Source organism: Onychomys torridus, chromosome 2 (genome assembly GCF_903995425.1).
Source record: "Onychomys torridus chromosome 2, mOncTor1.1, whole genome shotgun sequence".
Taxonomy (NCBI): Eukaryota; Metazoa; Chordata; class Mammalia; order Rodentia; family Cricetidae; genus Onychomys; species Onychomys torridus.
The window spans coordinates 83,253,944-83,267,147 of record NC_050444.1 but is presented as its reverse complement, the minus strand read 5'-3'; positions in this window follow the sequence as shown (position 1 = coordinate 83,267,147).

Below are 13,204 nucleotides of genomic sequence, written 5' to 3'. Positions count from 1 at the left end.
ATATATCGTATTTTCTTAAAAGCCTGTTTATTTATTTATTTATTTATTTATTTATTTATTTATTTATTTATTTATTTATGAGACACATAAAGGGGTTGATCTGTGTGGGAGGAGAATTGGGAGGAGTGGACAGATGAGAGACTGATATCAGGATATACTATATATTTAAAAAAATCTCTTTTCAACTAAAGGAAAAAAATTAAAAACTTTAGGATTCTTTCTACTATTTCTGTGAGGAGGGCATTAAGATTTTTGATGAACCTGAAGATTGCCTTGCAGAGTGAAGCTTTTTTTCTCCCTAAATAGGTTTTTGTTGTTGTTGTTTTCTCTCATTGATTTCTTACAGTTTTCAGTACAGAAATTGTTCATAATAAATAAGAAGTTGAGGTGATGGATGACAACAAGGAAACAGTATCTTCCAGACACAACAGGACTGACACACATATGCACTTACAGAGACTATGACATCACACACAATTCCTACACAAGGTCAATCCAAGATGATATCCCACACCCAACCAAGAAGTTATTAGCACACTTGCCCAGAAAAGGAAAACCAATGGAGTGTCACTTAGTATATCAACCACACTCCCTGACAGCCTCATATCCAGAAGCAACACAAATGGACTTCATGTGTGTGTGTGTGTGTGTGTGTGTGTGTGTGTGTGTGTGTGTGTTTATGTTTGTTGCTTTTCTTTTATTCAGTTGGTTTTCTTCTTGTTATCAGCTAGTTTCTCCATAGATTTTCCATTGATGGGATGAGTGTAGGGAATTTATGTAACTGTTTAGGTATGATGGTTTGGAAGTCAGAACCTTATCTTGGATGGAGCTTTAGATCTCATGGAGAAATTCAAGCTGTTTAATGGCTCATTGGGGAAGTACAGCTAAAGGTTATGAGAGGCTGTTAACAGTCCTGCTGTAAATTGCCTTGGGACAATATAATTGGCTTTATGTATTAGCATCCTCCTGTGCCAATTACATCAAAACACATATTTAATCCTGAGTAATTATTAGAGCCAGGTAGCTTGTGCCCATTCCCTCATGCCATGCCACATTATGGTTTTGTAGACTATAGTTAACCTATAGTTAAATAAGGAATGGAGCTAAGAATGAAGGCCCCTGTGTGACTCTGTGCATGTTAATCATAATACCATTATACCAAGAGGGTTTTATTTTGCTAGTCTGACATGAGAAGTGAGTAACCAATTTGTCTGTCATACTCTAACTTGATGAGTGTTTCACATCTTTGAGTACTATTGCTGTCACTTCAACCTGTCTCTATATCTTCATGTCTCTCTGATCCTTATGAGAACCTATTCTAGTAGACCTTGTCCTCCTCAACTTAAAAATTAAAGTAATACTTAAAGGAAGAAAGAAAAACAAAAAACCTCAGAGATAGTCTAAATCCTGCTCATTAGGTAGACAGCAGGCTTGATGTTCAGATCTAGACTGGCTAACTCCAAGGTCAGAGAATATATCAATATAACAGAAAAGCAGAGACCTGAGGAAGACTTCATGGACCAGATGAGGATTGGCATTACTTGTAGTGATATTCAAACATCATTATGCATAGCAATCATATGAGGACTTGTCAATCAAGGGTACTAGCTCACCTATTCTGATTCCATACATTATTCAATACAAGATAACAAGGAAGCTACAGTTTACAAGCTTTCAAGTTTAAGGTAAAGCAAGTAGACTCCAGTGGCCATTATTCAGAGATTCCAGCATGGATATTTATTAAGGCTGAACTTTTGATGTACTTTAGTGCTATTCCCAGAACTGAGGGAGAAAATGACACGTCTCCTTCTGGAAGGAGGCGGAGGCCTGGAGCTTCCAGTCCTGAGAGTTCTGCAGTTGGCTTCCGTTCTGTGTCGATTAGGCTTTTCAAACCAATTACCATTATATATTGCTGAGATTTATCGTCCTTGGTATTTGAGGTTACAGGACTTCCGTTCGCAGGAAGGAGCTCCATGCCATCACTTCTAATCAGCTCAGCACAATGTCTGATTTCCCCTCTGTTCCATTAGAGTATTAATAGCCAAGCAGAATAGCCTCAATCATAGTGCTTGGGGAAACATAAAAATTGGCTTTAGGGGTCTAAATTGTAAAGAACTGTCCTCCCGCTTATCAAAATAAAGTAAATGATTCAGCAAAAACAATGAAGAAAAATAATATTCCTAACTTCCAGTAGCTAAGGTACAGACATAGAAAATCAGCCTCTATTTAGCGTGAGTAGTGTCATAATTGTCCAGAAGCTTATTAGGACAAAATGAGGGGAATTATTTTCAAATTTAAAGTGTAAATAATATGTAAAATACTTTCCAAACTGTCAACTTATTTAATATTTGCAATCTATTACAAGTGAAGAAAGAAGCAGGTAAGTCTAAGATAGGTGGGAGGTACAACCATTATTCTTGTTTATCTACATCCTTCTATCCATACATTTCGTTATCCATCTGTTCACACGTGTATCATTTATTCATTCACTTCTCATTATCTACTTAACCGTTTTATGCTTTTCTCTAGTAATTGTGCTATATTCTTGAGATATTTTAAGGATGCTGTCCTTAGTGTCTCTAGAAAGGTATGACATGTGCTCCAATGCCTAGAAAGCTGAGGCTCTCAGAAGACCTGCTCTGTCTTCCTCTCCAACATTTTCAGCTTTATTATTCACTCCTTTTGTCCAAAATAAACCAATCTATGCATCTTTGCACTTTCGTTTTTCAAAACTAAAATACCCTCTTCTTTTTATACTAGCATTTATCCAAACTCTGTGATTTCTAGGGATATTGAAAACTCTCAGTTTCATGACATCTGTCCAGATTTGCCCATCAAATAAAATGATCCTCTGTTTTGAATGATCAAAACCATTCTTAGTACCACTGGTTGTGTAATTACTTTGCTCTAGTCTTACATATTTTTGTTAATATGTTTATTCACCTCATGAAATTTGAATTTCTCTGATTAAAGGACAAGAATTTTTCAATAATTGTGCAGTTTATTATGCCTCATCAGTATTAGAAGAATCTAGGTTTCATTGAGTTGAATGGCGGCATTGTTCCCCAGGACAAGATCTCTACATTACTGTTCAGTTTCTATCCTTCTATCCTAATCTTGAGTTTTGGTGATAATGACCACAATCACAAGAGTCCTGTTACTCACAATTTGTTGATAATTTCATATTTCTATTCATTGGTACAATTATTTTTTATTATGAAAAATAGAATTTTCTCTCATACAATACATCCTGACCACCATTTTCCTCCCTCCAGTCCTTCCAGTCAACCCCCCCCCCCCCCGCCACACACACACACATCCCTTCTCCCCTGGATCCACTCTGCCTCCATATCCCAAATGAAAAGAGAAAGCTTCCAAGAGACCACAGCCAAACATGACCAAACAAAACACAATAAGACAAGGCAAAAGTCCTCACACCAAGGCTGGACTAGGCAATTCAACAGAAGGTAAATAGTCCCAAGAGCAGGTAAAAGAGTCAAGGACACATGTTCTCCAGTACTTAGATTCTCACAAAAACACCAAGCTAACAGCCATAATAGATCCAGGTGTTTCTATATTTTTCTCTCACATATTCCTAATGAAATCTTGGTATTAGAATTCAGGGTCTGCCACCTAAGATGATGCACAGCACTCCTATGTGATATCTACCCACAAATAAATGCTCTAGTGCATAGAATATTGGCTAGCAGCAGAAGTCTCTTCCTTATTCAATCCCATTTTGCTGAATTTCACAAGCTGTATGTTATACTTAGGAAAACAGTCTCTGGGTTACCCTGGTTCTTGAATAATGGGTGGTAAAGAGGACACTTGTTCTTACTTTTTCTTTTTGCTGGAAAAAATCACATTCTGCATTGTGGGGGAGGAAACAAATTCATAGACCATGCATTTCTTGATCCAAGCAAATACCATCTCTGAATTTAAAAACACTATGGAGTCCATGTTTGGTAAAGAATATATTACCCTTCTAGGAAGAGAATATTAATCTTCTTTCAGCCCTTAAATATATTTTATTCATTTAAAGATTTGGACCTATCTATTCACATTTCTTTATTTATCCCTGGAAAAGCACCTGGCCTGACTGAACTATGAAGTCATATGAGAAATGCACAGAATGCGTGCTTGAGTTTATGCTAGACAACTCATCAATTTTTTTTCACATACATTGTTTTCTATAACATAATTCCCCCATTTTGGATAATAAAAAAGATACAGTCACAAAACAAAACAAAACAAAAAAATTTAATACAAAACATACCTAAAAGAATGTCAAATCTATTCTACCTTTTTACTTAGTATTCTTTTCCCTTCCAGATAATTTTTTAGCTTTTTAAAATATTTATTTTATTTTTTATTTGGGTATATAGTAAATTATGTACATGTATGTCTGTACATGTAAATGCTTACTTGTGTGTAGGTTTTCCTGCAAGCCAGAAGAGGGCATCAGGTCCTCTGGAACTAAAGTTACAGACAGTTGTGTGCTATCTGACAACATGCTGGAAACTGAATTCTAGTCCTCTGGTAAATGTTGTCACCTCCTGTGTCATCTCTCTAGCTTTGATTTTTGGTTCTGTTAAGAACCATTCCATATGCCTCCTAATCAGTGCAGGCTACCTACCATGAACTTCTGGTATCTACCAAGAGTGTGGTAAAAACATCAACTCCTTAGTGCATGAGCTGGCTGTTTGGAATCTTGGGCTTACACAGGAACACTTTGCTCAGCCTGGAAGGAGGGGACTGGACCTGCCTGTACTGAATCCACCAGGTTTAAATGAATCCCCAGGGGAGTCTTGGCCCTGGAGGAGATGGGAATGGAGTGGAGGGGATGGGGGGAAGGTGGGGGTGGGGGCAGGAGGAGGGACGACAGGGGAACCCATGGCTGATGTGTAAAATTATAACACAAATATAATAATAATAATAATAATAATAATAATAATGAAAAATTAATAATAAAAATAAACTCCTGCTTCTAGGTATAGATTGCAGCAAAGTTGTCAACACAGACAAATCCTCTCTGGATGTTTCCTTTGAACAAAATAAAGATCTCCATTCATTCACCTAAGTACAGATGTCCTGAGTCCCACATGAAAACTGATCATTTCCTAAAAAGAGAAAAGCAGTATCTTCTTTCCTTTGGGGAAGTCCCATAGAAGCGTTGTATCCCTAAATCTCTAGGTGACATGTATATTGGTCTGACAGTTCTTTTCATTCTACTCTCTGTTGTTTGCCCCCATATTATCTTGTTGTGATGAGAACTTTCTTTTATGATAATTATTCTACAATGTATGCTATATTCCTTCTTTATAATTTAGTTTACAGCTTTCTTCTTTAATTATCCCTTGTGAATATAATTTTATCATTTTTTTCTTTTTATGTCTATATCTAAGTTGTTTTTACCAAATGGAGTCCTAACTCCACTGTGTATTGGATTATACAAATGAGGACTTGAGATAAACAGTATGGACAGAACAGAGTGGTAAACATCATATCCTTTTCCCAATCATTAGAACCATTACAATATTTACAAAGCATTTTCACACTCTATATTTCATCAGCTCTTCATAAAATCCATGTAGATTAAAACAATGGAAACTATGTTTATAATCTCACTTGAAAGATTAATACTCAGTCATTGGTTAAAGAGTGAATATCCCTAAGATGCTAATACCAGCTATAAAAATTAATGAAAAACATAAATATGTCTGAGATTTCGTCTTAGAATGTGATGAGATAATGGGAAGGGCATGGTGGACAGTAGCTCTTCTTTCTTTCCATATTATTTTCCTTCATTTTCTTCTTTTTTCTCTTCATATTTTCTTCTACTTTGTTTTATCAAGGGTGTCCAACCTTTTTGCTTCTCTGGGCCACATTGTTATCTATAGGGCTCACATTCAAGAGCAGTATACTTAAGTCATAAACACACACACACACACACACACACACACACACACACACATCACAAAACAATACCCCATAATGTTTTAAATAAGTTTGTTATTTTGTTTCAGGCTACAGTCTCATATCTCTTGAGTCACATGTAGCCTGTTGTCTGTAGATTGATGCCCCTGCCTCTTTTCTCTCCTATCTAGTTCTCATCTCTGTCTTTGTTTCCTTTCTTTTCCTCAATGTTTGCTTCTAACTAGAGTATGCAGAACACATGTTGCATATAAACATTCCTCTTGCTAAGAAATATGAAGATTTAATGAATCTTAAGATTATACATACTTGTGAAATTTCATGTGTTCTTACCGTGGGTGAGTTTTGGAATTCTAGTCACTGTATTTTCTTCCCTTTATGCCAACTGGTTATAAATGATTTTCTCATGGGCATCTACTTGGATGATGGGGTCAGAACGTCAATGTGACCCTCTTTTAAAGTTCAGATTCTTGTAATCTCACATAGTAGAAATAGAAATACTCACACTCATTATTCCAAGAACAATGGACATAAGAGCATATTTCTGCTTACTTTATCATTACTTGAGAACATGACTGGCATTTGGAAGGTATAGAAAAGGAACTCAATTCCAGAAAAGGCAAGAGTTCATCTGAGATCTTGTAGCTTTTCAGCATGCAAAATTCAGGGCTAGTGTTTAGGTTTTCTGTGTCATGTTAGTTCATGGCTGCTCACTCTGTACCATTTGGTTATACAAATATAGCATTTAGGAATTGCTACTCTGTAGCCTTGGATTATTTCATTAGAAAGTGTGCAGGGCCCTAGAAATTAAAATAAAACCTCAGCTTTTTCTGATTTTTTACATTTTGCCTAAGGTATTTAATTTTGTACATGATCCTATAAAGAGTGCAAAAGCTTAATTTTTGCCATGAATTATTAGTGCCTAAAAAGCTCAGAGCCATTTGGCTGATTTCCTACTCAGTTAGAAAAAAAAAAAGCAAGACATTGAGAGGCAGAAGGAATAGGAAGTTTTCTGTCCAGTTGGATATCTGAAGGGCTCGCTAAGAATCATTTGCTTTGACAGGGAGAGCAAATGGGATAATGAAAAGAAGAGGGAGCCTTTTCCTTCCCTTTCTCACCTTTGCTCATGTGTGGAAAGCCACACACACTTGTGATCGCTTACTCCCATATGGTACAAGCACATTGGGCCACATTTGGTTCCTCTCTGGGTTAAGGAAGCATTCAGGGCTCTATACCTCTCCTTTATGTAACATGGAACTTGACAGTTTCAAGGAAAAGAAAAAATTTGGCAAAGTGGAGCACGGTAGCGCATACCTGCAATGTCAGCACTTGGGAAGCCAAAGCAGGAGGACTGCTGCTAATTTCAGGCCAGCCTGGCCTGCACAGCCAATGACATGCCAGTCAGGACTATATAGAGGGTCCAGTAGGACAAAAAGCAACATAACAACTACAACAACAAAAACAGCTACTCAGATCCCCAGTGACATAAAAGACCAGCTGTTTCTTTACTCATTGAGAAAAACAAAAACAAAAACATGTATTATAGCAAGCAAAAAGGTTTGGGCTTTGCTTTCTAATTGGACAATGCTCACAAGGAACACACAGGTTCTTCTAGTCGACATTGGCTAAGAGCTGAAATGTTATTACTAGGGCACATAGGCATCTAGGAGCCTCATAGCATCTTTCCTTCTGAATAGGAAGAACATTTATTCCATCAATTGTCTTGTTTTTGTTCAAAAGAAATGAAAAAAAAAAAAACACACTTGAAGACACTGTCAGCTACTTGAGTGAGTCTTCAGAAAATGCTAGGCCGGAAGCTGTACTGGAATTGTAAACGTCATGAGAGTGAAGCCGTGAGGCCCAGGCTGTGCACCTGTAAGCAGAGTCTGTCTAGCCACTGCCACCACTTGTCATTAGAAAAGGATTACATTAGGTCAGACAGGAGGTCAGTCACACTTTCCATGCCTGCAGCAGACACCATCAATCTACTTGGGCTCTCTTGTTTTGCAAGAGGACTGCTTTGAGATCCATCACACTATGTGCCAAGACAGAACAGCTCCTACTAAAATTGGCTGTTCATCTCCAGACTAGATAATTGTTTATGTCCTTCCTAGGTTTAAAAAAAAAACTGTTTCCATGGAAGAAATATTTATCATCACTCTACCAATGTATTTCTCTCTGGAAGACATACCCCTGCCCTACTCAATAAGTAGAAATGCATTTAAATTGTTTCCTTTTCAAGTATTATGAATTTTTACCAATAAACTTTCAGCAACTTTACAAAATTTGAAATGAGTATAGATAAAACCCCAAATGTTTGGATGCTGAAACAAAAAACAATTTGAAGTATGGTGTGTGATCCATCCAAACTGAAACACTCAATTAGCAAGCTGAAAGCAGACTCTCAAGACACCCTTTCTTCTGCTGGTTCAGACATGGCCATCCAAAAAACAACGCACATGTTTCAAACATAATGCAGGCTTTGAAACCTTGTTGTTCAACATAAACTTAGTGCAAAGAAGACTCAAGATTCAGAAGGTAGCAGGTAATAGTTCTCAAACAAGGATTTCTTTCATCTATGTGGGTGGGGTAGGATAAGATATAGGAACCAGAAGATGGAAAGGCTGTGATGCAAAGCAAGGCAGGAGCTACAGACTTGAAGTCAGGGAACATGGAGGAATGTGACCCAAATCTAGCCCTGTCTTGTTATGAAGCTTTTACATGCCCTCTTTCTCAGATGCTCAGTCTCTGCTGGTGCTGAGTCCAAAGTTCAGATAGTGCTCATCTCTGTGACTGCAAGAATCCACTTCTTGGCTTCAGTAGAGATGGCCATTTCTGGGCTTCCTTATAAATATTTATGCTTGCATGTATATCTCCAAAATTGTCTAAAATTAATTAATTTTCTCCATTTCACTCTTCCCTGACAAAGCGTTACTAATCAGAATATTCACCTTACTTCCTGTGTATATCTGAACACTGTACATTCCTCAAATCTAGTGTTTTGTCTTTTTTTTTTTTTTTTCTCCTTTGATGAATTACAGCAGTTGTAATGCACAGGACCTGGCAAGCTCACTCAGTTACCAGCACAGATAAGGAAGGTAAGCATGAACTCCCACACCTAGTCGGGGAGCTAATGGCAATTGGTAGCAGCTGGGAGAAGGAGCGTTACTTTTGTCTTAAGAGGGTAGCTTCTAGGAAATCTACTACACTCCAGTGGAAGACCACATATCCAAAAATATTTGGGCAGCACAAACTGGTCTTGCTATTCATATTTTAGAAAAGCACAAAGTTGGGTGTGTAGGGAAAGGAGAGGTAGAAAATGAATATATCCCAAGATACCCAAGGTCAAATTCTTTTCGTCTGGGACGTATGTGACGACCGTCAATTTCAGGCCTTTGTCATTATTTCACATTTGGTAATTTGGTGGCACATATAATTATTTCTCATTTTCAACAGGACTTGAGACAAAGCTATAATCGAAAAGATCCATTTGGTAAAGTGTAAACAATGTGGTGCATATTCATTTTTATACATTCTTAAGAGTCACACAAAACGGGTATTATTGTCTCATTTTTGAAGTGAGATAACTAGAGTAAATGTAATGAAATTGATTGTTGGAGACAGCTCTAGTTGTTTTGGGCAGATCAAGGTCCTTCTCTGACAAGTGTCTCCTGAAGAATAGCTTCAGTTCTTTCTCAAGTTGTGGGATTTAAATGAGAAATGCCCCCTTCCTTCTCTTCCTCTTTTTCCTCTTTTTCTTCCCGGTCTTCTTTCCTCTTTCATTCCTGCCTCCTCCCTTTTTAGCTTCTTCTCCAACTCTTTTATGTTTATTTGAATTGTTAAGAACACTTAAAATGACATTTATTTGTTGGGAAAAAAATGTATGCTTAAAATATAAAACTTCCTAATCTGACTGAACTTCTGCACTGCAAGGTCATCTGCTGATTTTCTGAGTAAATCTATTTCAGAAACTCAATTAACTTAGATAGTGTGGTGGTTTGAATAAAAATGGCCCCCACAGGCCCATAGGGAGTGGCATTCCTAGGAGATGTGGCCTTGTTGGGGTAGGTGTAGCCTTGTTGGAGGAAGTACACCACTAGGCATGGGTGTTTAGGTCTCAGATGCTCAAGCCAGGCAGTGTCTCAGTCTCTTCCTGCTACCTGCTGATATGGAAGTAGAACTCACAGCTACCTCTTCAGCACCATATCTACCTGTGTGCTGCTGTACGTATCCCCCTCTAAGATGACAATGGATTAAACCTCTGAACTATAAGCCTATAAGCCAGCATCAATTAAATGCTCTCTCTCTCTCTCTCTTTCTCTCTCTCTCTCTCTCTCTCTCTCTCTCTCTCTCTCTCTCTTTCTCTCTCTACATATATATATATGTATGTATGTATGTATGTATGTATGTAAGAGTTGCTGTGGTCATAGAAACCCTAATACAGATGGCATGTGTGAAACTATCAGAAATACTCCTGACTGATTTACTATGTGGTAATTATGAGCTCAAACTGTGGCTACCACTGGGATTCATATATGCTTGGAGAACTAGCCAGATGTATATTTACATTTACCTCCAATTTTGCCTTCATTGGAGTGGAGATGGTGAAGGTTGGGGGGAGAGGAGAGGAGAATGCTAAGAACAACCAGGTACAAATAGTAAGTCCAGCAGGTCCAGTGACAGAGCTGGCAGAGGCAATTTATATAAGAGTCTCTTAAGGGAACAAAAGTTTGAAGAGGGAATTCTTAGCATTCAAGAGATGAAACATCACACAGATGGATACCAGTAGGCTCTGGTTTACTTTGGCAACATAGAACATTCAAATTTTGACATTTTCAGGATACTAGAGAATGCAGAATATTTGGAAATGCTGGTTTTGGTGATATTCTGAACAAATAATGTTATTAGTTGTGGGGAGAGTCTCTCTCCAAGTGGATTAATCATCATATAATGTCACAGAGAAATAAATGGGATAAAGAAGGAAGACGATAGGGACTTTGAAGTCCATGAACATGAACTCATATTGTCAGAAAAGGACACAATTCTTAGGCAAAACCAAACATGTATGACCATGGCCTGGAAACAGAACTTATGGCTGTGTGAATGAAAAGTTCCTTTGTGGAAGAGACTACATGAACATAGATAGAAAATGAACAAAAGAATGTTATAAAGCATGTATTGATCAAATATATTGGTGCAGACATAGAGTAGATGGGTGATGGCAGAATAGATATAGGTTCCAAATACGATCTTATAACATTCTTATCTTCAGAGTTGATTAAATCTAGTGATTAATAATTCTGTCCATAACAAAAGCTTATAAATTTCAATTGGAATATCTATAATTCTAAGCTCTTTAGTCTGAAAGGACTCAAGGGCAGGAAACAAAATCCTAATGAAGTTCTCTGAGTCAGGTAGTATGTTAAACATATTTTACTCAGTATATTTGATGACTATTTTATTTTTAAAAATTAAAATTGAAATATTATTACATAATTTTCTGCTTCCCTTTTCTCCTTCCAGCCCCTCACATGCAACCCCTACACTGTTCTGTCTAGAATTTATAGCCTCTTTTTCTTTGTTATCAACACACACACACACACACACACACACCTAAATATATAAATACAACCCACTCAGTCTATTTAGTGTTGCTTGTGTTCATATAATTTAAGACCTGAACACATGGCATTGGATCAACAATTAAGGAGCTTCCTCTTTTTAAAAGATCTATTTTATTTGTGTATGTGTTTATGTTTTTGTGTGCAGGTGGGTGGATGCCCCTCTACTAGTGGGGGCCAGAAGAAGGCATTATATCTCTTGGAACTGGAGTTACAGACATTTGTGGGAATCCTAGCTTATTATGTTGGTGTTAGTATCTGAAGTATGGTCCTTATGATTGTGCAACCAGTACTCTTAATCTCTGAGCTATCTCTCTAGCTGCTAGATATCTTTTTAAATCAGCTATAATTCTTGAGAATAAATTTTATACTAGTTTTAGAATGTAGGAAACATAAGCTCAGAAAATGAGGTTTGAAGGTTGTTTTTATGTTTTGTTTACCTAGTAAACTACAGAATCAAATTCCAATTTATGTTCATTCCATTCTCTATCTTAATTTAGCTTTCAGGGCTGATCATAGTGGTATATTCCTTTAATCCTAGCAGTCTGGGGTAGAGGCAAGTGAGTCTGTTAGTTAAAGGTCAGCCTGGTCTGCATACCAAGTTCCAGGCCAGCCAGGACTATGTAGCGTGATCTTGTCTAAAAGCAACCAAACAAATAATAGATGATGGCTACATAGTTTGAACTTCTCAGGTGGGTTTCCCTTTGGTGGTTTCATTCATTCCATTGCTTTCTATTGTGCTCTTTCCTTACTATTGTTTAATTAATTCAAGAGACTATCACTCTCCATCGAGAAAAGAGCCACCTTTTTTACTCTGTTGAATCCATTCTGAGGGTGATGCTTTAGCATTCTAGACTCCTTGACTCCATGGAATTCCTCTGCATATCCTAAAATGCTTGCAGACTTGCTCATTACAATTTAATACTACCTTTAACACCCGCCCTATTTTTTCCTGTGTTAGGGCATAGTCCTAGATGTATTTAATGCTTATTCATAGCCTCATTAATTTACAGACCTCTCACTTGAATCCTACAAGCAACCTTTTTCTACATGGCTCTAGCAGATGTGCATATCACCATCCAGTGTGACCACTTAGTGCTCTCTCTTGGTTTTCCCTCTACAACTGGTCTCCAATTATTTCTTGTGTATTTTCTTTCTTCTCCCAACTAGACTATAAACTCGTTGATGACAATGCAGTGTATATAGAAATTATGCAATAGACATGTGCTGACTGATTTAATGTTTCTGTTGTTCAGGACTCCTGGCCTTCTCTCTGCCCTTCCTGTCTCCTGCTCACCTGGCTAAATAGGCTTTTGAAAATACTTACTGAATGAAATAATGAACCAGCATCAACTAAATATAAGGTGTTATTGTAGTAATTGCCTGGGTCAGACAGACATTTGGGTACCATGTGGAATTCTGTGGCAGCATTGGAATGTCACTGGATCTATAGAGGTCTAGCAGAGTAAAACCTGTGGTTGAATTTGGGCATAAGAGGATGAGGGTGGGAGTGGGAAAACTGAGCAAGAGTCATTAAGTCTGGGATAAAATGGAAGGACTGAGCAAGGAGGAAAGCAGCTGAGTAGAAGCCTGACTTAAAGGATTAAGAAGTCAGGTATAAAAATGTCAACAACAGCAATAAGAAAAAT